Genomic DNA, 23,656 nt, shown 5'->3' with positions numbered 1-23,656 from the left:
CGGTTTATCTTTAAAGTTACTATTTCATTAAAACCCGAGTTTTATCAAATGTACCTTGGGCAAAACGTTTCAAAATTGACATATTAATTTACCTAAAGACCTTGCCTAAGTGGTAGAAAAGAAAAGAACAAAAAAATATAGGTTTTTGGGGCTAAAATGTTAAACTAGTCGAGGCATTGGGCCAATCAGCTCAACTAGCCAGGGTACCGGTCGACCGGTTCCCTTTGCCCATTCGAGGTCTGATCAAGGAGTGTAAAAACACTCTCTCTTTTCTAGTAGCCTTCCTTTCCTAGTCAAGGTATCCTTCTTCCCGAACGAGGTTTAGTCTAGGTTCGGTTGAAGCAACAGTAACCTGCCAAAGCATTAAATGCTCTAATGGCTAGTGAACTGGTCGACCCCTAGCTTGACCAGTTGAGGCTGTTTTTTGTTTTTCTTGGCTCCCGAGGTTAGAAACCTATAAATTGAGAGCTCCACTTCATTTATGATATAGAGAACACTTGCATTTATTTGTCTACTCACTTGTTCTTGCCTTAAAAGCTCTCATTTCTTTCTTGGTGCATTAAATCTTTATTTCATATCTTTTAGTGCACCCTTGTGATTCATCCTAAGTTTGATTTGTATTTGAGCTATTATTGAGCTAGGTTGAGAGATGTTTATTCTTGTAAATTGAGTGTTAGAGCCTTCAAGTGAGTTGAATCTTGAAGAGATTGTGCAAGAGCTCACTGGAGTCAGAATCCAAGTGTAAAGGAGATTAGAAGCTTGGTTGAAACTTCAAGTTAGTGGAACCCTCACTTGGTTAGGAGCTTGAGGAGAGTGGACGTAGGCAAGAAAGTGCCGAACCACTATAAAAATTGAGTTTGGTTTCTCTAACTCTATCTCTTTATATTTGCTTCTATTGTGCTTGAATATGTTGTGTTAAAAAAGAACTTTAAAAACCCAATTCACTCCCCCTCTTGGGTGTATTTCTTATTTAAAGATTAGCCTTATTTTCTCAATTGGTATCAGAGCTAGGCCTCTTGTTTAAGATTTAATTGTCTGAGAGGAAATGGCTATTCCATCAAGTTCATCTCACATTGAAAGTTTTGCAAAAAATAAAGCTCTATTTTTTACGTGAACCGACTATCCCTATTAGAAAACTAAAATGACTTGGTATTTACAATCAACCGATTTAGACATATAGGAAGTCATTGAAGATGGCCTAACTTTTCCTACAAAACTAAAATGATTTGTTTAAGACTTAATTGCCTGACAGGAAATGACTATTTGTGGACCCGCATTTTTCACGTGCGCCCCCACTCGATCGGCGAGACTTGCTTTTTATTTGTGAAAAATTATTTAGTTTTGGAAAAGTTGGAGCCGCCACTTATTTTATTTTTATTTTAAAGGGAAAATAAAACAAGAAATAAAACCCTAAAAAAATGACTCCATAATTTTTGGAAAAGAGTGTCTTTGAAAAACCTGAGTCTAAGTCCGGGGATCAGGTTACTTATTAGGAAGGTACCTCTAGGAGGTAGCACCCCTCTAAGCCCTAAAGAGGTCTCTACTGACTAAATTGGGGGTTATGTGGCAATTAATTGATTAATTGTAGATACCTAAGTAAGCTAGGTGATTTCAGAAAGTAGCATGCTAAATAAGGAGATCAATCACAATAAATGAGAGTTAGGGTGCGTGCCTGAACCACTTCTTAAGCGCTATCACAAAACATCAATGGTTAATTAAAAAATATGACACACGACATGCATTTTATCAAGGACGATCAAACAAGCATCAAGACAGTCAAGTATGGCATCAAACATGGCTCATGATAACATACACATTCATAGAATTTTAGAGTTGGAGGGTGGAAAGAGCATACCTGATTAGCAAGCATCCACACGTCTATGGAAAACAAGGGTAGCTCAACAATAAATACGAAACAAATTCATGTATATCATCCAGAGGAATAAAAAATCAATCAGATATCAAACAGACTCTATTGAAGAGAATATCATGAATGTCGGCCCCCACCAAAGCCCTGATTGATTTTGCATGAGTTGATTCTATGAATTCCATTGTTTGGAATCATGAAGTTTGTTCATGCTTGTTAAAAATCGAGAAAATCAGTTGAAAATCAAATAAAATAGTGAAAACGCATGCCGGAAGGAAAATGACAGCAAAAGATTTGTTGAAATCTGGATTTTAAGCCTAGAAACTCCTAAAGAAACTTAAAGAAAACTAGAGTTATTTTGATGAAAAATGGTTTTGAAATCTAGATTTAAGATGTATAAGATCACAAAAAGAAGAAAAAAGAAACATTAGAAGGAGTATGATGTGTGGCAAGGCGACCATGCTGAGTAGGGCTTTAGAGTGTGATTGGGATTGTTCTTCTATTTTTGAAGTTAATTCCTCAATTCTTTTCTGCTGCAAACTTCTGATGCGCCTCATTAAATCAAACATGTGCATCTCCTTAACCTCTTTCTTTCTGCTTGAAACACTCTATACTTCGGAGGTGGTCACTTGTGTCTATATTTCAAGAAGTGGTTGCTGCAAGCTTGTGAAGATCTAAACTCAGGTGGTCATAGAAACGAAGGTAGCATGTGACTCTTTTCATTATGGCAGAAATTAGATGATTCAAGCCACCAAAACTTTCTCATAACTGATGCGTCACCAATTAACTGTAGAAGAGCATCCGGACTAAGATTTGAGAAATCAGACTCATTAGATTGAGATTCGATTCTAAACCAGTTTCAAAGTCTTCTCCTGGCTATACAACCTCGCTTTTCTGTGTTACAAGTCATTGCTGATGGAGCCATTTTCTTTATCTCTGTAGAGTGAAAACAAACTGGCACTAGAAAAAAAAATTTGCTAACATGGGTTGCTGGTTTATGCATCTATTAGCCATTAATTTCTTCCTTCCTTTTTGGAATTTCTGGATTATGGAAGAAACCTTCAGTGGCATTAGATGCTGCTGAACCCAATTCATCCAGTCTCTACATAATGACTCCCAACATAAGCGCTTAACTGTAATAGTGATGTTGGAGTTCCTTGCCTACTTCGACTCCATAAGATTTTTATCGATGTAACTGAAATTTCTAAACATTCACGCTTGCTCAAATGAATTCGTCAGAAGGGATTTTGTGTATGTCTAGATGGTTCATGAATAACCACCTCATATTCTTCGGAACCCCTCGAAAAACAATGCTCAAAGGATGGAATAGATTCCAAGTCAGTAGCCATAGGATCAACTATGAACTTTCGTTTTAACCTATGCAAAATGGTTCATCATATGATCATCAAAATCCATTCCTCCAAGATGGGTGTCTCTAGCAGTGACCTTCACTCCAAAATACATCAAGATGGGTATCTTTTGAACCTTGCTGCTCAATAATTTGAATATTCCAGTCCCTAACTGATTGAGAATTGGAAAGTAAATTTGAGTTTGCTCCGGAAGCATGAGGAATCTATAATGGAATATGTTGCCTTAGAGTATGGACATCTTGTCTATTCCAATATCTCAAGGACTATAGGCTTTGCTATCCCAATCTCTACTTCCTTAATACCAAGGAATAGAAATTTGTGATCAGCCAAAATACCACTGGGTAGCTTCAGTGCGGCAACAAGCCTCTCAAAAACCATAGATGTTGTTCCCTGTATATCACCATTGGAGACAAGATGAGTTGTGTTGTATCTTGCAAGCAGCTCAAAAGCATTATGGTTTGCAGAATCCTTAAACTATATAACCCTTTTTTATAGTTCTGCTTGACAGCAGACATGAACTCATGCAGAAATTTAGAATATTCATTCCCAGGAAGAATGTTCAGTGTGCAAGAAAACAATTAAGAAACAACCAGCTTCATGTTGAATAACCCTGTTATGACACTTCAGTCTGAAAGTATGTCCAATTTTATCGAAAGTCAAGCTACAAGTTAGAACCAAGAGTTGCAGCTCTTCAATGATTGAATTTTTCCCTTAATCTTAGGCAATTCACGAACATGAATTATGGAAATATCACCAGGTTTAACTATAGTGCCGGCTTCGCTGTCTTGTCAGATTGAATATGGTAAAATTGGTTCCTGAAGATGATCTCTTCTCTCTTCTATGAATTCTGGGTCCACATCTGGTTTGAGAATGTGTAGAAATAAATTCCCTTATATTAACATCTGAATTCTGTTTCTATTGTCAACTTGCTCACAAACAATTTTCTTCAACTGCATGCTCGCATCTTAATTGATTTTCAGATGTCCAGTTCCTCGGATAAATCCTCATTCTTCAGGCGTATCAAATTGCCCATAATCAGGAATTAACCCTCAGTCAAAAGGATTCAGCAACTTAGTCGCGTGTGTGAAGGAAAATGGGCAGTAAGCTAGAGACTTTCTGATGGATCCTGCATTTCTGGACTTTCGAGAGTGGCTGCCAAGAAGACACCAAGCTCCACTATCCTCTTATTCTTCCTGAAGGCTTCTTCTCTCTTCTCTATTCTATGAACTAGGTCCACCACATAGAGGGTGCAAAGTTGGATGATCTGCTCATTACTGATGTCTTTTGGAGCTGTCAAGATCTTCCTGAATAGTTAGCGGTTGAGTGACCGTTTGGCCTATTCCAACTGTATGGATGTGTTATGGGAACATAAGCATTATTTTGCTATCTCTTTGGTGTGGATCAGCATTTCGTGTGCTCACAATCCTTGATATGACATTTAAATTGCCCAATTACATGTTCTTGATTGTCAGTTGGGCTGTAGGAGTGTTCGTTTTGAGCATTGGTATATAATCAGCTGAAACTTGCTGACTTTTCACTGCTGACATTTGCTGATTTTTCACCACAAGTTCATTCAGTTGATCATTCTGGAGTGACAGGTGGACATGGGAAGGAATTGGTGATGCTGGAGGTGACATCGGCTTCTAATATAAGGCAGCATCTCCATTGCAAATGGCCAGGTTGCCGGAGCTAGCACTCCCATTTCTGATGAACCAACTGCAAGCTCCAGGCTGCCATTTCTGATAACTGGAGTACTGAAGGTTGAAGAATCATATCCTCAGTTTTTAGAGCTCCTCCCATGATGCCTAAATCTGATATATTCAAAGACTTTGCCACCATCGAACTGAACAAATGCTGAATATTTCTTTCTTTTTGCTGGATTTAGGAGCAAAGGCCAATTATGAGCCCATCTAGAGGTATTTGATTGGTGATCTTCGCATGCCAACCTGAGCAGGTTCTCAAACCTGGGACATGATCTCCAGAACACAAAAGCTCAATTTCCATATGAGATATACAAATGACCTAAGTATTGTTCCAGAATTATGAATCAGTTGGTCTCTTAGCTGGACAAAAGGACAAAGCCTGTATGTGATTCCCATTCATTCATCAAGAGCAAACTGAAGATACCTTTGATGTCATATCCCAAGCTTCATCCTATCCAAGTCCTTCATCGTTCATCAGTAATCGCGTCAATTCTGGAATTGCAAGGGTAGGATGTCTATCATTCGACTGTACTGCTATCTTGTTGGGAAATTCAGACCATTGCCATAAGCCCCCATATTTCCTCTCCTTGAATCTGGAAGTAATGTCCTGAAGTGAGGCACTGCATAGAAAAAAATTGCTTCAATCACAAAAGCTTTCCACTTTCTGCAGCATCCTTAGGATATAGAACAACACAAATCTGCTGAGCTTGAGAATGAAGTTGTGCAGCAGCTTCATATTGTCCATCATTAAAGTTGCCCATCTACCCAGAATTGCAGCATTCTGCTCCCCTACAGCATTCTTATGATGTCTCGCATTCAATCAAATATAGAGAGCCACCTCAACAGTTTTAGAACCTCTCTTAGCAAACTCTATGCCCAACATACTGCCAGTTCCAAAAGGAATTTGTTTATCATGCGCTGAATGCATGCTTCAGTCCAAATAACCATCAGCTATGGATGTTACTATTGCTTCAGACACTTCACAGTCACTCTTCACTTCAAGTATAAGAGTTTGGACGGAGAATTCAACAAAGAAACCAATAACCTATATGCATTCAAGTTGAAACAATCGGTTATACACAACTGTAGATCCACATTTTTCACGTGCTTCCCCACTCAATCGGCGAGACTCGCTTTTATTGGTGAAAAATTAGTTTTGGAAAAGTCGGAGTTGCCACTTATTTTATTTTATTTTAAAAGGGAAAATAAAACAAAAAAAAACCCCCTAAAGAAGTGACTTCGTAGTTTTTGAAAAAGCATGTCTTTGAAAAACCTAAGTCTAGGTTCGGGGATCAGGTCACCTATTGGGAAGATACCTCTAAAAGGTAACACCCCTCTAAGCCCTACAAAGGTGTCTACTAACTAAGTTGAGGAAAATGGGCAATTAATTGGTTGATTATAGATACCTAGGTAAGCTAGGTGATTTTAAAAAAATAGCATGCCAAATAAGAAAAACCAATCATAATCATAAAGAAGATTTAGGGTGTATAACTAGGCTGCTTCTTAAGCACTATCATAAAACACCAAAGTTAGTGTAGACACATAACACACAACATTTGTTTTAATCAGAGCAAATCAAACGATCAAGCATATATTAAGGCAATCAAGTGTAACATCAAACAAGGGCATAGTACACAAACACATGGATATTCGTGGAATTTGGAAAATGGGGTGATGGAGAGCGTACCTGGACAACGAGTTGAGTGCTAAAATGAGGAACAAGGTTATCTCAATAGTAGGTGTAAAATAATCTCATGTATTCACAAAGAGGAAGTACAATCAATTAAATATCAAACAAAAAAAAATATTGAAGAAAATATCATGGATGTTAGGCCCCCACCACAGCCCTAATTATTTTTGCATGAATTGGTTCAGTGAATTTCATTATTTGGAATCATGAAGTCAAGTCTTTGCTTAGAAGTTCATCTAATTTGTCTATTTTCTCACAATTCATTTTTGGATTCTTCTGTAGTTTAGTTTCTGTGTTTTCCCGCTCATCATGAGCTCTATCTTTTACATCTTCAGCAGTCTTAACCAGTTATCTGCAGCCTGCATAAGGGAGCTTGTCGATTGATGCTCACTTCCATTAATCAAAGGTGTAATTGTGGCAAGAGCATTAGTTTCTGATCCTAGATACTACTGTATTCAAAAAGAGCACTCAACTATATCCAGCGTTGTTGATGTCGCCATTAAAACTAACTTGATGACAGCACGACTCCATTAAAGATGTTTTCCTTGACATCTCTAGCCCTACACGGTGTCTTCAAGTTGTAGCTCAAAAGACCTATGCTCAGAGATCTTACTGCCAATGGCTGCTACTTGGCCCGTGGCCTCAATAGATGGAGATTCCCATGGTTTTTTGCTGTTGAGTGCAGCATTGTAGAGTATTCGAAATACTTTCAACAAGGTTCCTTGTGTGCTCTAAGCTCTGTGAGTGAAATAGCAATAGCGAACACCTTCAAGACTTACAGAATGGTGTTGTCATATGATGGATTATCAATGCAACTGCACGCCGCATTTAGGATGCCTGTAAGCAATGGTGCCTTTCCGTAGGCAATTGGATGCTTCATGATTTTCACCAATGAATATAGTTGGAGATGAGGCAGCTTCTTGTCCTGAGAAACACCTCCGAAAGGAGTTCAGCTTCCTGTAATTATTTGCTCCTTCACCCACAAGCTGTTGAGTAAGTGTTTCCAACCTTATTCAATACCAGTCCCCCCAAGCATGCAACTTGAGAATCCTCATGCTCCTCGGGCACTGTGAAGTCTTCCTTATTGAGAGGAAATTTATTGTTTTTCAAGTGACAATTCCCCCCAAATTTTTCACTCTGTCCGACTTAGAGAGTCTTTCAGCTGTATAAAGTTTGTCCCAATTTATATCTTCCTTTGGAGGTGTCTGCAATGGATATACCCCGACTTTTCGGGATGATTTATCTCGGACTGCACAGCAATATCTTGGGCAGATATGAGAGAATCTGACCTTGCCCTTAGCTATAATGGATGCTGCTCCGTTGACTTGGACCTTTGAATTCTGGCAAGAGATTGACTTGGCTCTGGATAGATGTTCAACATTCTTGCAGCTATCTGATTTGAAGAAGTGACACTAGGACCCGATTCAAGAACACCACTAGCAGGAATTTCAATCTCATTATTGGGGCACAATCGCCTGCCCTTCTTAAACGGCACCTTGTTTGTAGAGATTCTATATACGTGTGTCCTCTACGGAAAGTGCAGGCTGTCAACATTATTATTTCTCTCTCTACTTGCTCGAAGCTTTGAAATGGCACTGCTGCAGGAGTTGCATGAGGCAGAGTAATTTCCCATCATATAATATATGACCCTGATCTGGCCTCAATTCCTGCAATTGTGCTTTGCTAACCTAGGGCATTACCGTATATCTTTAAGGCTTTCTGAAGTAACTTGAGTGCCTGCTCCAGCTCATTCATGGGTTCAAAGATAGCTGAAGTATCAATTAAACCGCTGGCAATCTCTTCTGAGGGGATTCCAGGATTGGGCTTTCCATAAAATCGAAGGGCATTTTCATAGTAAGATTTGGACTCCCTTAATTTTCCTACCTTGTTGTATAGATCAGCCAAGCGGACAACAACTGAAGCCACAGTTGGATGATTCTCCCCTGTTTGATGGTTTCATGATATTAAAACATTGATCACTGATTTCCAGGTTCCATACGTTTAATTGTCTTGTTTGTTGAAAGAATAAATAGTGATCCACTGGGCGTTGGCACACCACCTTACTTTGCTGATCTTCTCTTCAATTTCCAAGCTCCTTAACGAATCAAACTAGGGCTCATAACTCTACAATTCAGTCTTTGGCAGCGAAATCCAATCATTCCTGCTCATTTCGAGATTGCCACTAATTTATCTCTTATTTTCGGGCTAGCACATACTCCATGAAAGAATCAGATGCCATCTTAGAAGCCTCTCTCACCAACATTCCTCTTGTTTCAGCTCTATGTCTTTGGTCCAGAAACTTCTCTTCAAAGCATATAATAGCCTGGAGGCAAGTTGACATTGAAAGGAAACATGTTTCTTCTTCGCGAACTCCTATTTCATGAACTCATTAAGCTTGAAATTAATGTCACAAACACCAGTAGATAACATCAAAGGCCCCATTCAGTGTATCTGTTTTCATATGGCTGATTATTCAACAGCCTTCATATACACCCAAAGAAGGTTTAAATCCAACCGAAGCTTAGGCTATGAGTTTATATTGTGACTCACTTAACTCCATCAACCCGTATTCCTTCCCGTGAAAGGAATGTTATATCCATTGAAGCATCATTGCTTGAACAATTTAGGTCAGAATGGAGCCTGGCACAATGGACAAGCTGATTTGTGAGTAGAGGACCACTTGCACAGGCTGGCTGAATGGAACTTGTGTTTGCAGGCCTTGAGAACAAGGCGAGGAAGGCTATGATTCACGGTGTGGTTTACACTGTAATAGGTGGGGCACTCCTCAATATCTTCAAATTCCTTGTCAAAATTACTCTTCCAAATCGTACTCAAAATCACCATATATATCCAGTTCCAGGTGAGAATCCATGTCAAATGTATTATCAAGTCCTTCTCTATTTTCCTTTAAGAGATCATCTTCATCATTGAGACCTTTAGCTTCCTGATGTGGACTGTTGGGAGGGGAATCAGACAAAAGTCCTGCAGTTCTCAGAGCTTCTTCAATCTCAGGATCAGTAGAAGGTTCATTAGTAGTTAGACCTGATCCATCGGTAGATTCAGTAGGAACATCATTCAGGGATGATGGGGAACCATCTAGAGGCAAGTCTGGTGCTATTTTCATTTGGTGTGTACTATCATTTTTGTGAACTCGATGCAGCCATCAACAGAATTGGAATTCGGAAGATTTTGAAGTCAAACCTGGAAGTGATTTGAAGCAGTTGAGGAATTCGAGCACGTGTACATTCTGAGGCCAACATTCTCCAAACCCATGATTACTTGTCCATTCCCTGACCTGATGCTTGTAAGTTTCTTTAATCACACAATTTCAGCAACTTGATCAAAAGCTGTGTATGCAGTTTTCTGCCCATTTTCTAGCTGCTCCTATAGCATTCTTATGAATCTCGTATTCAATCAAATTTAGAAAACCACCTCGACAGTTTCAAAACCTCACTCAGCAAAAGGTAATTTGAACTCCTGAAGAAGAGTGCCATTTGCTATTTCATCCTCTGCTTCACCAATCTACAATTTCTTCAATTAAATAACAGCACTTCTCAACTAATCTCCTTCTTCAATACTCGAGCCAAGCATCAATTCAATCCACCTAAATCTTGATTCAGATAATTTTGGACTCTCCTTTTGCTAATGCAGCCTCACCCTTTGGATATTCCTTTGCTTTGAAAATTTTCTTATGCAGAATTCCCCATATGCGCTGTCCAAGCTGCTTGTTACCTTTTGCAGTGTGTGCGTTAACAAATGCCTTAACCAAGTTTGAGTACGTTGACAAAACCGGGGGTTTACCTGGATTTTCATGCAGGTAAATTTCCAGCAGGGAAAGGACAAGAAGTTTGAAGAACATAAGTTGTGAATGAGTTGTCTCACCCCCAGCTGGGCTCTTGTCATTGGCCATATCCAATCCCAGAAAATTGGAGCTTTCGATCTCTACCATATCCACCAACATCATGTGCATGGAGTCCCAGCTATGCATGCCGCCTGTCAAATACTCTCCAAGTGAACCCATCTCGTAATCTCCTTGATCATACACGCCATTCAAGGGCAATGAGTCAAATCCACTAGCCAATATTGCCTTCTGCCTTGGTAGATTGCTTTCTGTCTCAACAAGTTCTGTAGTGGCTTCTGGAGCTAGTTCTGTTTTGGGTACATTGGAGAGCTTAGACTAGGTTCTTCACTTCATTTTCACACCTAACAATATCCCAGTAAGCTGCAGAGCTGGACAACCTGGATTAACGTCTCCTAGTTCTTTACAATTTACTAATTCTGACTGGCCATGCATTGTCAAAAGGTATTTCTTTATTATGGCATGGAGGTGATGAGGTGGCAAAAGTGGGAGGAGATTGGTAGTGATGGGCCCCATATGGCTGACCATCACATCCAACAATTGGAATCTGGGTATTGGTCTGATCGCTGCTGCTTTGGAATTCTGGTTGTCATCTCCATGGGCTGAATGCAGAGAGTTGTCTGAAGAATTCGAATGAAATCCGACACTGCAGATGACTATAATGGTAAGCGATATCAAACAGGAGAACATTTGACAAGAGGTCTTGATGGGGTTCCGAGTCTTAGAGATGGAATAATTCTCTGAGTGTGAACCTTGGCGAAGATCCCTGCTTCCATTTCATGTCCAAGTTTGTCCTAATATCATCAAGAATAAGACTAAATTATTCTGCAAATGGTGTTTCAAAGGGGTTATTCCCAGACTGCCCTTCTTATGCAATTCAAGTCCTGTGTCTGAAGGTCTGATCCTTTGGCCATGAATCAGTGGTGAAAGAGATGAAGTTTGGAATAGTTTTCATGGTGATCTCTCTGATTCATCTCTTCTATTTGGAGACTTCTAGAAATCACTTGTTCTAGACATAACAAAAATACTCATACAGTAATTCGTAAACTCAGAATTCATATTTCCGAAAGTTCTTCCACATCTCAATTGCCAGTGGCTCCCCATTATGCCTTCTCCTATCAACTGAATCAATCAATCCCTCCATGAGAAACCAGAATTTAGCACATACCCTTCAGCCTTCAAATGATTAACCAGAATTTCATAGGTGCCATAGATCTCCTTAGATTTCATATGAGTTGTATCTTCAATTACAAATCTGTGAACAACACCATCAACTTCAACCCAACTACAACCAGAAGGCCTTTTGATCCTTTTCTCTTTTACCTGTCTCCTCATCCTTCCACCTTCCTGCAGATTGGGATCCTGTAATACCATTATTGTTTCACTGATTGTATCAGTCGGTTCTAGATTCCAATGGATGCAACCAGTACTTAGTAAAGCACCCCAGATTATTGAGTCAGGTGGAATTATCGTGTTCTGGTCCAATTCATATGCTTCTTCGCCATGCCCATCCTGGCTAAGGAGATCTACCATACAAGCACAATGCTAAAGTTTAGGAGACAATCCATGTTTGTCGGCCATACTAGAAAACTGAACCATTCACTCTTCTACCAATCCCGAATGGTTACAAGCTGACAAAACTCCAATGAATGTGACATCACTGGGCTGCACACCAGTCCTCTCCATCTGTGAAAAAAAAAAAGCCACTAAAGAAAGAGTCATTTCCATCACCATGGTAAACTAGTACCAGTATCATGGCATTCCACAAGGCTACATCTTTCTCGCTCGTCTTGATAGAAACCAAACAAGCATTATCGATTTTACCACGTTTTGCTTACATATAAACCACAACAGTGACAAGAATCACATTTAGCTCTAACCCGTTTAGACCCAGGTACAGGTGAACTTCTCTCCCAAGTTACAGTGCCCTTAAGCCAGCACAAGCAGACAACACATTCACCAGTGTGATCTCATTCGGTTTCACAGACTACTTTCATGAGACAGTGTAAATCTATTGCTTCCTCAAAAAGTCCATGCTACATATATCCAGTAATGATGGCATTCCAAGGAGGCAGCTTCTTATAAGAAACACCATCAAAGATTCTCCAAGCTTTCTCCACATCCCTGCACTTAGAATGCATATCTATAACAACAGTACCAAGATTGCATTCAAAGGGATATTGTTAACATTGATAAAAACCAAAAGGAACCTTCCAACTCCATAATTACAGAGAGTTGAACAGGCAGACGGTAGACACACCATTGTTGTCGCATTGAGCTGGACCTCATCAGCCGAAACAAGCATCTGAAAAACAAACTCAACATCTCCAACAAAATTCTTTTCTTTCCCATACACATTTATCATTGCAGTCCGGCAAACCACATTCCTTCTCATTGCCATTTCTTCAAACAACTCCCGTGCTCCTCAACCTCTCCTCAATGCACATACCTTGAAATGATTGAATTCCAAGGAGCCTCATCAACCTCCATATCAACCCACAAATTCCGAGAAGAATAAAGACAAAAACACTTACAACACATCTCTATTAAAGGATCACACAAACAAGAACTTTATTCAATATAACCTAAGGATTTGTACTTGACGAGAAACATATCATAGAGCCATGATACCAGAACTCAAGAGACACCACTCTGTTCAAATAAAGTACTGAATCTGGCAGTCATGGGAAGTTCTTTAATTTCCATCCTGAAGTCTCATACTGATCTGAAATGCTTTCAGGAATTAGGAACGACGTCTCGAGAAAGCCACTCACAACTACTTCGGTTTCAGAATCAATTTCTGGTTGTTATAAGGACGTTTCTGAATCAAATTTTGTTGGATGAAACACAGAGTCTTTCTCTAGGGTGTCCATTGTCCTTGCTAAATTGTTGCCTGGAAGAACCTACCTTTGAGGAGTATTCCTCGGCTTCAAGTGAGATCGGTTCTCTTTCTCCAAAACCCACCAAAGACCAGTGGACACGAGTTTTTTTTCTTCTCACCCAAAGTAATGAAAAATTCTTCCTTTCTCTCTCTTGTTCTCAATGCATGCTACCAGTCCCCCCTGTGAAAGCCTCCCTTTTCTAGCGGCTGTGACTACTGATGACTGAACCACTGGAAAAAAATATCATTGATCAACGCAATTATAGACTATGGAACTAGCCTGGGTTCTTTATCACCATGTCCTAGTCCACTATAGCTGGTGGTAATTCTATGAAGATTAAAATTCCCTAGTGATACACATTTCCTTCATCACAAACCCACCATGCTCACAACATATCATCAATGCAGAAACAGAAACAAACCCAGATATCCAAAATACTTAATATTGCAAATTCAGGATGGAGAACCAAACCCATATGGAAAACATCTGACTCAATACAGTAGCCACAGTCTTGCCACGAATCTTGATTTGATTAATGTTGCCTCAAGCTCTTTCATGTCAGTCTCATCATCCCATGGCTTCACGTCCAAGTGTGTAGTCCCACACCCAAGAATGTGCAAACACCAAGAGCAAGAAGAAAATGGCAAAAAAAGAAAAAAAAAAGGAAAGAAAGAACATAAATGAAGAAAATAAGAACTATAAAAAAGGCACACTTCATGTCTAAATTGGTGGGCTTAAATGCAAGTGGAATAAAAGGGTTTTCAAATATCACAAAGAAGAATTGAAGGATCCTTGAACACAAACAAAGAAGGAACAATGGGATCAAGAGTCAGGGAGATTTATGAAACACCCAAAATTAATAGTAACAAATCTTAATGATAGCAAATGAAAGAGGAAAAGAAATAGAGAAAATAAAATAAATTGGATTTCACACTGAAGAGCTTACCCCAGGGGAGATGCTAGGGATTTCAAGAACTTGTGGGCTTCTTTTTTTCCTATCCTTTGGTTCTTTTTTTGGTTCGTGATGATCCTTTCATCTCAAAGTAATAGTGCATCTATCCTTGATCTCTCCTATGGCCCTTGGCCCTTCACAGGAAAATTCACACTGTCAAAGCAGCCTCTCATCTTCTACTACCCATATTTTTCATCCATGGAGAAAATCGTCCCTTCTCCCATAATAGTCCCAATTTTTATTTTTATTTTTTCCCAATCTTTCCATCCCAAAAAACAATCCTCAAAATTTCGAACTCCCCTCAAAACCTTCCAAGGAGAGTCCCACTTTCCTTAAATTTCAATGGTAAGTTTTCTTGCAAAAGCATGAAAATTATTAAATTAAATAATTGAATGAATAAATAAATAAAATAGAAAACAGTAAAACAATAATAAATAAATAAGTTAATAAAATAAAATAAAAAAATAAGAAAAATAATATAGAAAGGAAGATAACAAATAAAAATAAACAAGTGATTGATAATAATAATAATAAAAATAGAAATAGAAATAGAAATAAAGATAAAAATAAATAAATAAATAAATAAATAAAACTAAGCCACGCAAGTCATGCAACCATGCAAGTCATACAAGTCACGCTAAAAATGTCTAATGGGCCAAGTGTGCCTAAGCGAACCTAAGTGAACTAAGCCCAATGAAGTGTCTAAGTGGGCCTAAGTTGGTGCCTAATAGGCCAAGTGTACCTAAGTGGGCCTAAGGTGTTTAGAACAGTGCCTACATCTAAATTAGGGCTGCCAAGGGTCACAATGGGGTTAGATAAATCCCTCAACCAAAATCTCCAAGGTGACCTAGAAAAGATAAGCTACATGAATAGTGATGGGCCACCAGGGAATTTCTGTAAAGTACCGAACAAACACCTAATAAGACGTGTGCTAGAAGGACAAAATAGAGGATCTACAAATATGTCCATCTTCGGTAAAGATCATGAGTGTAGAGAATGTGAGTTGAAATAGGAATAATGAACGGAATGAAGTGAACTATACTAAAGAACTAAAAGAAAAAGACCAAAAAAATTTTCCTAGCACATGAAGAGGTAAGGTCAAAAGATGGGGTCATAATGACATGGATGGGATGACTCTACATGGAAGGATGACAATGAAGGGAGAAAAATGTATGATGAGTAGCATAAAGATGGAAATGAATGAAAAGAATGACTCAAGATCATGGATGAGATGAATGACTCTAGGTCATGGACAAGATGAATGACTCTAAGTCAAAAATAGGATAAATGACTCTAGGTCAAGAGCACGAGACCCTAAATATAAGGGAGGACTCCAGGTCACAGATGAAAGAAAAGACTCTAGGTTAGGAACTCTGGGCTTTAGATGTTATGAACGACTTTAGGTCAAAAGCTCAGAGCTTTAAATGATATGGATGACTCTAGGTCAAAAGCTTTGGGCTTTAAATGCTACGGATGACTCTGGGTTGGGAGCTCAGGACTCTAGAAGGTATAGATGACTCTGGGTCATGGATGAGTAGGACGACTCTACGTCATGAGCTCAGGGCTCTAAATGCGAAGAATGACTCTAAGTCACGAATGAGAAGAACGACTCTAGGTGGTGAGCTTAGGGCTTTAAATGCTAAGAATGACTCTGGGTCATAAATAAAAAGAACGATTCTAGGTCATGAGCTCAGGGCTCTAAATGGATAGCTGATCAAGATGCTTTCTGGCTCATGGTGTCGGGTTAAAGCCACTTGCAAGTGGCTAGAATGATGAGAACGAAACATCTCAGGGATGTGAAGGATACAAATGACTTTAGGTAGTGAGCTTAGGGCTCGAAATGCCATGAATGACTTTGGGTCATGATGAAATGAGTGACTCCGGGTCACGATGAATAGCTTAGGGCTTGGGATGCCATGAATGACTCTAGGTCATGATGAAATGAGTGAATTCGGGTCACGATGAATAACTCAAGGCTTGGGATGCCATGAATGACTTTGGGTCATGGATGAAATAAGCGACTCAAGGTCGTGATACAATGAGTAACTCAAGGTTACAATGAATAGATTAGGGCCATGGATGGAATGAATGACTCTAGGTCATGATGCAATGAGTAACTCAGGATTACAATGAATAGATCAAGTCCATGGATAGAATGAATGACTCTAGGTCATGATGCAATGAGTATCTCATCTTTAGTAGAGATCACAAGTGTAGGGAATGTGAGTAAAAATACGAATAATGAGTGGAACGAAGTGAACTATACCCTAGAACTAAAATAAAAGGACCAGAGATTTTGTCCTAGCACATAACAAGAGTAAGCTCGAAACATGGGGTCACAATCACAAAAATGGAACATCTTTATGTCATGAACTCAAGGTTCTACGTGGAAAGAATGACTTTGAGTCATATATGAGATGAACAACTCTATGTCGTGAGCTCAAGGCTCTAAATGGAATGAATGACTGGGTCATGATGACGTGAACGACTCTAGGTCGTGAGCTCAGGGCTTTAAATGGAAAGAATGACTCTGGGTCATGAATGAGAAGAACGACTCTAGGTTGTGAGCCCAAGGCTCTAAAGGGAAAGAATGACTCTGGGTCATGGATAAGAAGAATGACTTTAGGTCATGAGCTCAGGGCTTTAAATGGAAAGAATGACTTTGGGTCATAAATAAGAAAAATGACTCCGAGTCGTGAGCTTAGGGCTCTAAATGGAAAGAATGACTTTGGGTCATGAATAAGAAGAACGACTCTAGGTCTTGAGCTCAGGCCTCTAAATGGGAAAAAAAATGACTTTGGCTCATGAATAATAAGAACAACTCTGGGTCGTGAGCTCAGGGCTCTGAATGGAAAAAAAATGACTCTAGGTCATAAATAAGAAAAAACGACTCCAAGTCATGAGCTCAAGGCTCTAAATGGAAAGAATGACTCTAGGTCATAAATAATAAAAACTACATCAGGTCGTGAGCTCAAGGCTCTAAATGGAAAGAATGACTCTGGGTAATGAATAAGAAGAACAACTCTAGGTCATGAGCTCAAGGCTCTAAATGGAAAAAAATGACTCTAGGTCATGGATAAGAAGAATGACTTTGGGTCGTGAGCTTAGGGCTCTAAATGGAAAAAATGACTTTAGGTCATAAATACGAAAAATGACTGTGAGCTCAAGGCTCTAAATGGAAAAAAAAAATTGACTTTGGGTTATGAATAAGAAGAATGACTTTGGGTCGTGAGCTTTGGGCTCTAAATGGAAAAAAATGACTTTGGGTCACGAATAAGAAGAATGACTCTAGGTCATAAGCTCAGGGCTCTAAATGGAAAAAGAAAATGACTTTGGGTCATGAATAAGAAAAACGACTTTGGATAGTGAGCTCAGGGCTCTAAATGGAAAAAAATGACTCTAGGTCATGAATAAGAAAAAACGACTCTGGGTCGTGAGCTTAGGGCTCTAAGTGGAAAAAATGACTTTAGGTCATAAATGAGAAAAATGACTCTAGGTCCCGAGCTCAGGACTCTAAGTGGAAAAAATGACTCTAGGTCATAAATGAGAAAAACGAATTTGGGTCGTAAACTCAGGGCTCTAAGTGGAAAGAATGACTCTGGGTCATAAATGAGAAAAACAACTTTAGGTCATGAGCTTAGGGCTCTAAATGGAAAGAATGACTCTAGGTTATAAATGAGAAAAAACGACTCTAGGTCGTGAGCTCAGGGCTCTAAATGCTAAGAGTGAGTCTAGGTCACAAATAAGAAGAACGACTTTGGGTTATGAGATCAGGGCTCTAAATGCTAAGAATAACTCTCGATCATAAATAAGAAGAACGACTCTAGGTTATGAGCTTAGGGCTTCAAATACTAAGAATGACTCTGGGTCATAAATAAGAAGAACAACTCTGGGTCGTGAGCTCAGGGCTCTAATGCTAAGAATGACTCTAGGTCACAAATGAGAAGAATGACTTTAGGTCGTGAGCTTAGGGCTCTAAATGCTAAGAATGACTCTAGGTCACAAATAAGAAGAACGACTCTGGGTCATGAGCTCAAGGCTCTAAATGCTAAGAATGACTCTAGGTCATAAATAAGAAGAACGACTCTGAGTCGTGAGCTTAGGACACTAAATGGATAGCTAATCAGAATGCCTTTTAGTTCATGGTTCCGGGTCGAGGCCACTCGCAAGTGGCTAGAATGATGAAAACAAAACATCTCAAGGATGTAAAGGATATGAACGACTCTAGGTTGTGAGCTCAGGGCTTAGAATGCCATGAATGACTCTGGGTCATGATGCAATGAGTAACTCAGGGTTACGATGAATAGCTCAAGACTATGTGAACAACTCGGGGCTATGTGAACAACTTAGGTCTATGTGAACAGATCAGGGCTATAAGCTCCAGGCTCTATGACTAATCGGGTAGAAGGGGAGTGCAATATGCAAAATCCAGGTCAAACCACTCATGGGCGACTAAATGATGAAGGCTCAGCTTAGGGCTGGAAAAACTCTGGGTCTTAAGGGAATGATAACTCAAGGCTACGAGGCTTAGGGCCTAAGAGGAGAAGGATAGCTTAGGACCATAAGACTCAAGGTCTAGAAGGAACGAATAGCTCAAGGCTATAAGACTCAGGGTTTAAAAGGAACGGGTAGCTCAGTGCTACAAGGCTTAGGGCTTAGAAAGAACGAATGGCTCAAGGCTACGAGGCTTAGGGCTTAATAAGGAATAGATAGCTCAAGGCTACGAAGCTCAGGACCTAAGAAGAGAGGGATAACTCAGGGCTAGGAGACTCAAGGCCTAAAAGGAACAGATAAAGAAGACCAACTCAAAAGTGGATGGGAAATAAATGGGCTCAAAGCCGTATACTCAAAATGCTAAGGGTCATACTATTAAACTTAGGAAGGGAAATAAGCCCTAGTATCCAGGATGCTCGCAATGATGAAACAACCAATAAATCAATCATCCACTGAAATCAATGGGTCAAAAATTGATGCATCATGAAAAACCTCTGAAAATTTTGAACTGAAAGAACTCTCTATGTCTCACAAGCTACTCTGTTGAAAAACCTCTAAAGGTAAATCTCATAGTGTGTATATCGCAACTCATTGCAAGAACACAATCTCATGAAGAAGAGGAGAATATGCCCTAATATGGATGTCGATGTCAAAGTCATGAGGTAAACAAACAACAATGATAATCCATTCTCATGCCACTGCCCAAAAAAATCTCATAAAGGAGTGGGGAATATGCCCTAGTATGGATATCTATTGTCAAAGTCGTGAGGTAAACAAACAACAATGATCGTCCATTCTGCCCAAACAAATCTCATAAAGGAGAGGGGAATATGCCCTAGTATGGATGTTTAATGCATAACAAAAGGATGAATCCAACATCACCAATCAACTATCTCCAACTCAACAATAATCCGCTAAGAAGTCATAATGAAGTATTGGCCAAAGCCTTAAGGAAGACACTCTAAATCTAATTCTCAAAGGAATAACCAAAATGATGATGGATGTGATAATCTTGAGAGTAGAACCATGTCTATGATGAATCCCTAACTAAATCTTATAGGAATCCGGTAACCTCAAAAAGGGGAAATATGCCCCAGTTTATAAGATCTATATATCGCACTGAAAATTGTCTCTGACTCAATAATAATCCACTAGTCTATCTCAGAAATACTCCGCAAATGGAACCTAGAATAATGAAAACCATCAATTAGATCAATAATGCTCCACTATAACTAATATCATCTCAACATACTCCATTAAGGATCTTTGATTGGTGAAAATGCCTAGGCTTAAAGAAAGTGCCCCACTAATGGCTCATCTCAACCAAATGAAAAGGGAATATGCCCCAGTATAGCAATTGTCATAAAGTCACAAGGTACCTTAAATGACATTAACCCATCATCTCTATATCCAAGGATGAGACAATCAACAACTCATATGACTTATGTGCAATGACCCATCATGCTAGCTCAAAAGCAGACCCTGATAGGAATAAAAAAATCATCATGCTGATCTACTCCATTAAGAATATGGATGAAAACATGTCTCACTAGGGTAAAACCATCAAGAATAGTGAGCGTATAAAAAAGTATGGGCATGACTCAATGGCTTGGGGGAAACTCCACTAAAGGTATTGTGACAAAGGTACACTACTGAATCATCATCTATCATCATAAACCATGAAAAACTGGTAATCTCAATAGAAGAATATACCCTAGTATGATAGTTGATGCACAATATAATGGGAAGCTAGACAACATCAAATATCATCCATAAAATGAAGCAATCATCTACATCCATCACTAAATCACCTCCAAGCATCTCCCAGAAGAAGAAACATGACGACGTATATATATCAACCAAATCCCAAACACTAGCCTAAGTAGAGGCTATCAAAGATAGCATCTGATCTCATGGCCTATAGTGGTCTTAAGACATGGGACGTAATGTAGGCCAGTGTGATAGGGTGAAAGAAATGAAGGGAAACTAGGCTCAAATACCCAATGATCAAACCCATACCCACGTGTATAGTGTACAACACGTAGGAGAATCCCATGAGCCATGGACCTAAAGGTAACAAAAGGAAATGTCAATGGGAAAATGAGAGAAAGGATAAGTGGTGAAACCATCAATGAAACATGTGAATGATGTGAAAAAGATATCGAATCGGAAATGTGTATCAATATGTAGGAAATGGATAAAAGATGGAACGAAGATCTAGAAAGAGGTAATGAGATACAAAAGAAGGCAATGAGAAGGTGGAATGAATGATGATCAACCCATATTAGTACAATAAAGAAAAGTCATATCACCAATGATGGAATGGTGGATAAGACAATGATCCGGAGACCCTAGTAAAAGGTTACTCATATCTCATACCTAATGCATATCAACCATGATCCAAGAAGCATAGGATCTCATAGGACTCTCACATGAACCCTCAACACTCCAAATTCATAACAAGAGTGGCTCAAGGAGTGAAAACTCATATAAAAAATCTCACAAGAATCCACAATGACAAATGATTACTATTAAAAAAGTACTCTTTTATAGCTTGAAACTAACTCTTTTAAACACTTTTGAGTAGTAGTTAATACCTTTTAACTCAATTGGCACATTAAGGAATCTAGCAAGGGTTACTAATCAGTTTTTGGCAAGTTTTGGTATTTTTGGTAGCTATTTGATCATTGAAAGAAGCCAAGAATGAGGGAGAATTTTGTGAAATCCATGGCAATGCAAGTTGAGCTCAAATACATGAAGAATCCGAGCTTTGGAGTACTTCATAGCCCTTTCCCAAGCTTGGAAATAGGTTTCCAAGCCAATCAGAGATGCAAGGAAGAAAACCAGAGGAAGAAATCCAACAACCAACATTTTCGCATGGCTATGCAAAAATTTAGCATAGCATGTGAAATCAAGATGAGGAGAAGTAGTATGACTGAGAGCAGGACTGAGTCAAAGAAAATTTCGTACATTGTGCGAAATTTCGCACACCATGCGAAACCACGCGAGGTAGCCAAAGAATTTCGCATGGTATGCGAAATCTTCCTGTGCACCGACTCCGTTAGATTTTTATCTCTAGATATTTTGTGTAATTTCCTATTTTCTCCTTGTAATCAACCTAGATATTTCTTTTATATCTTTTTATATTTTTTTGGTAACATCTCTTGTAAACACAAAGAGACACACAGATGAGAAAGAAAAAACAATTGAACACTTGTAAATTCCCGTAGTAAGAAATATACAGAGCTTTTGCTCTTCCTTTTCTTTTCATTTTGTTTTCACTTTTCTTTCTAGCCAAACAACCTCTGAGGATGATTTCTCAGGGGATGAGTGGCTAGGTTTTATGTTTCTTGGAGTGAAGGAAGCTAGGTGAAGGACCCGAATGCAAAGGTGGGAGTTGTCCTTGCTTTAAATGAAAGTAGTTGTTAACCATTAATGGTTTTTATTTCAAGGTTTAGCTTTAAATCCCTTAAAATCACCTTGAATGGCCAATACTTAGTAAGATTTTCGGATTCTATGGATGCTTATTGCTAGATCCATGGATGTCTATTAGTTATCATTTACGAGCCATTGGAAGGTGGTTCAAGGTGAGGGTCTTTAGTGTTTGAAGCCATTAATGGGAAGCAATTACCATTTTTCATGAACCCTTTGGATCAAATCTTAATTGCTAAATACAAAACCGGTTCGGGAGATAACCATCATTTATGTTATTGTCCCCAACGCGAGGAGAAGATCCGAAATCTCCCCCTTTGCCTAAGGAACCCAATCCTAGTGACCTAAAGCTCCAAGAGACCTTTTCTTTGTAGTTAACTTCACTAATTATTTTTGCTTAACTTAAAATCAATCTTTGCAACCACAGTTCCATTTTCTTTAAAAGCTAATTTTCATAAGGAAAAACACCATTTTATTTCCTTCACTAAAGTCAACTGTACGATGAAAACCCATCCCTATGGACGATCCTAGAGCCACTATACTATGTTAGCTATGCTAGCCTAGTGTAAGGTGATTTAAGTTTTATAAATTTTGTTGATAACACCTGTCTGGGCCAGAATCAAATGGCACGACTGCAATGGGGACAAATCAACAAATATACCTAATAAATAGATCTCAAAAGGTGACATAAGTGCCTAATTGAGCAAGATACCATACACAAACATATGATTGCATTTTTTTTAATGTGTATGCACTAATCATTAATAAATCAAACTCCAATGGGAGAGATATCTCAAATCACTAATGAATACATGAACCCTATCCCATGAGACAACCTCTCAAACCAAAATCCCCAAATCAATGCCAAATGATGGGATGAATGGAGTGATATGACTGCCCTCTTTGCACCAAGATGTGAAGAATCATCAACCCAAGGAAGAGAAGAGACAAGGTGAAGCAAATAATGATAAAATAAAAAAAAAGAATGAAAATGTGATGATAGTAAAATAGAAAAAATGGGGTGATAAGGAGATGGTAACAAGAATGAGAAAATAGGCCGATAAGTCTAAAGCTCATGAGACTTTCCTAGCAAAGCATGCATATACATCAAAGGGCCCCAACCCAAGTGTAGAAATGGTAATCAAGGCTATAAGAAAGAAAAAAAAAAGGCTTTAACGTACCACGTGAGGCTCAATGGGCTAGTAACAGTCTAATATATAGATAGAGGTGATAAAATATAAGGCTAATCGAAATTATGACCACCCATCCTATGACCATGGTCTCAAATGTAATACTTCTTTAGCTGCTCCACATTGGTAGGCTTTGAGAACTGGTCTCTATCTAGATATGTTAATCATATTTCCTCTCCGGGTCAACTCTCTAATGACATGTGGTGTACTCCAAGTA

At 39.0% G+C, this 23,656-nt stretch overlaps 1 long non-coding RNA gene across 1 annotated transcript; it reads right to left on the bottom strand.

Moving 5' to 3' along the window:
• Positions 1-3,359: 3,359 nt before the first annotated feature.
• Positions 3,360-14,465, bottom strand: LOC109121739 (uncharacterized). Its single transcript, XR_002029040.2, has 2 exons — positions 12,750-14,465; positions 3,360-12,613 (listed from the first exon to the last, which is right to left on the bottom strand). It is a non-coding gene; the product is annotated as an uncharacterized LOC109121739 (long non-coding RNA).
• Between the last annotated feature and the right edge of the window lie 9,191 nt (positions 14,466-23,656).

The sequence above is a fragment of the Vitis vinifera genome, chromosome 19 (assembly GCF_030704535.1).
Source record: "Vitis vinifera cultivar Pinot Noir 40024 chromosome 19, ASM3070453v1".
NCBI classification, from domain to species: domain Eukaryota; kingdom Viridiplantae; phylum Streptophyta; class Magnoliopsida; order Vitales; family Vitaceae; genus Vitis; species Vitis vinifera.
The sequence above is the reverse complement of the archived record's forward strand: the minus strand, read 5'-3'. Positions and strand labels throughout refer to the sequence as shown.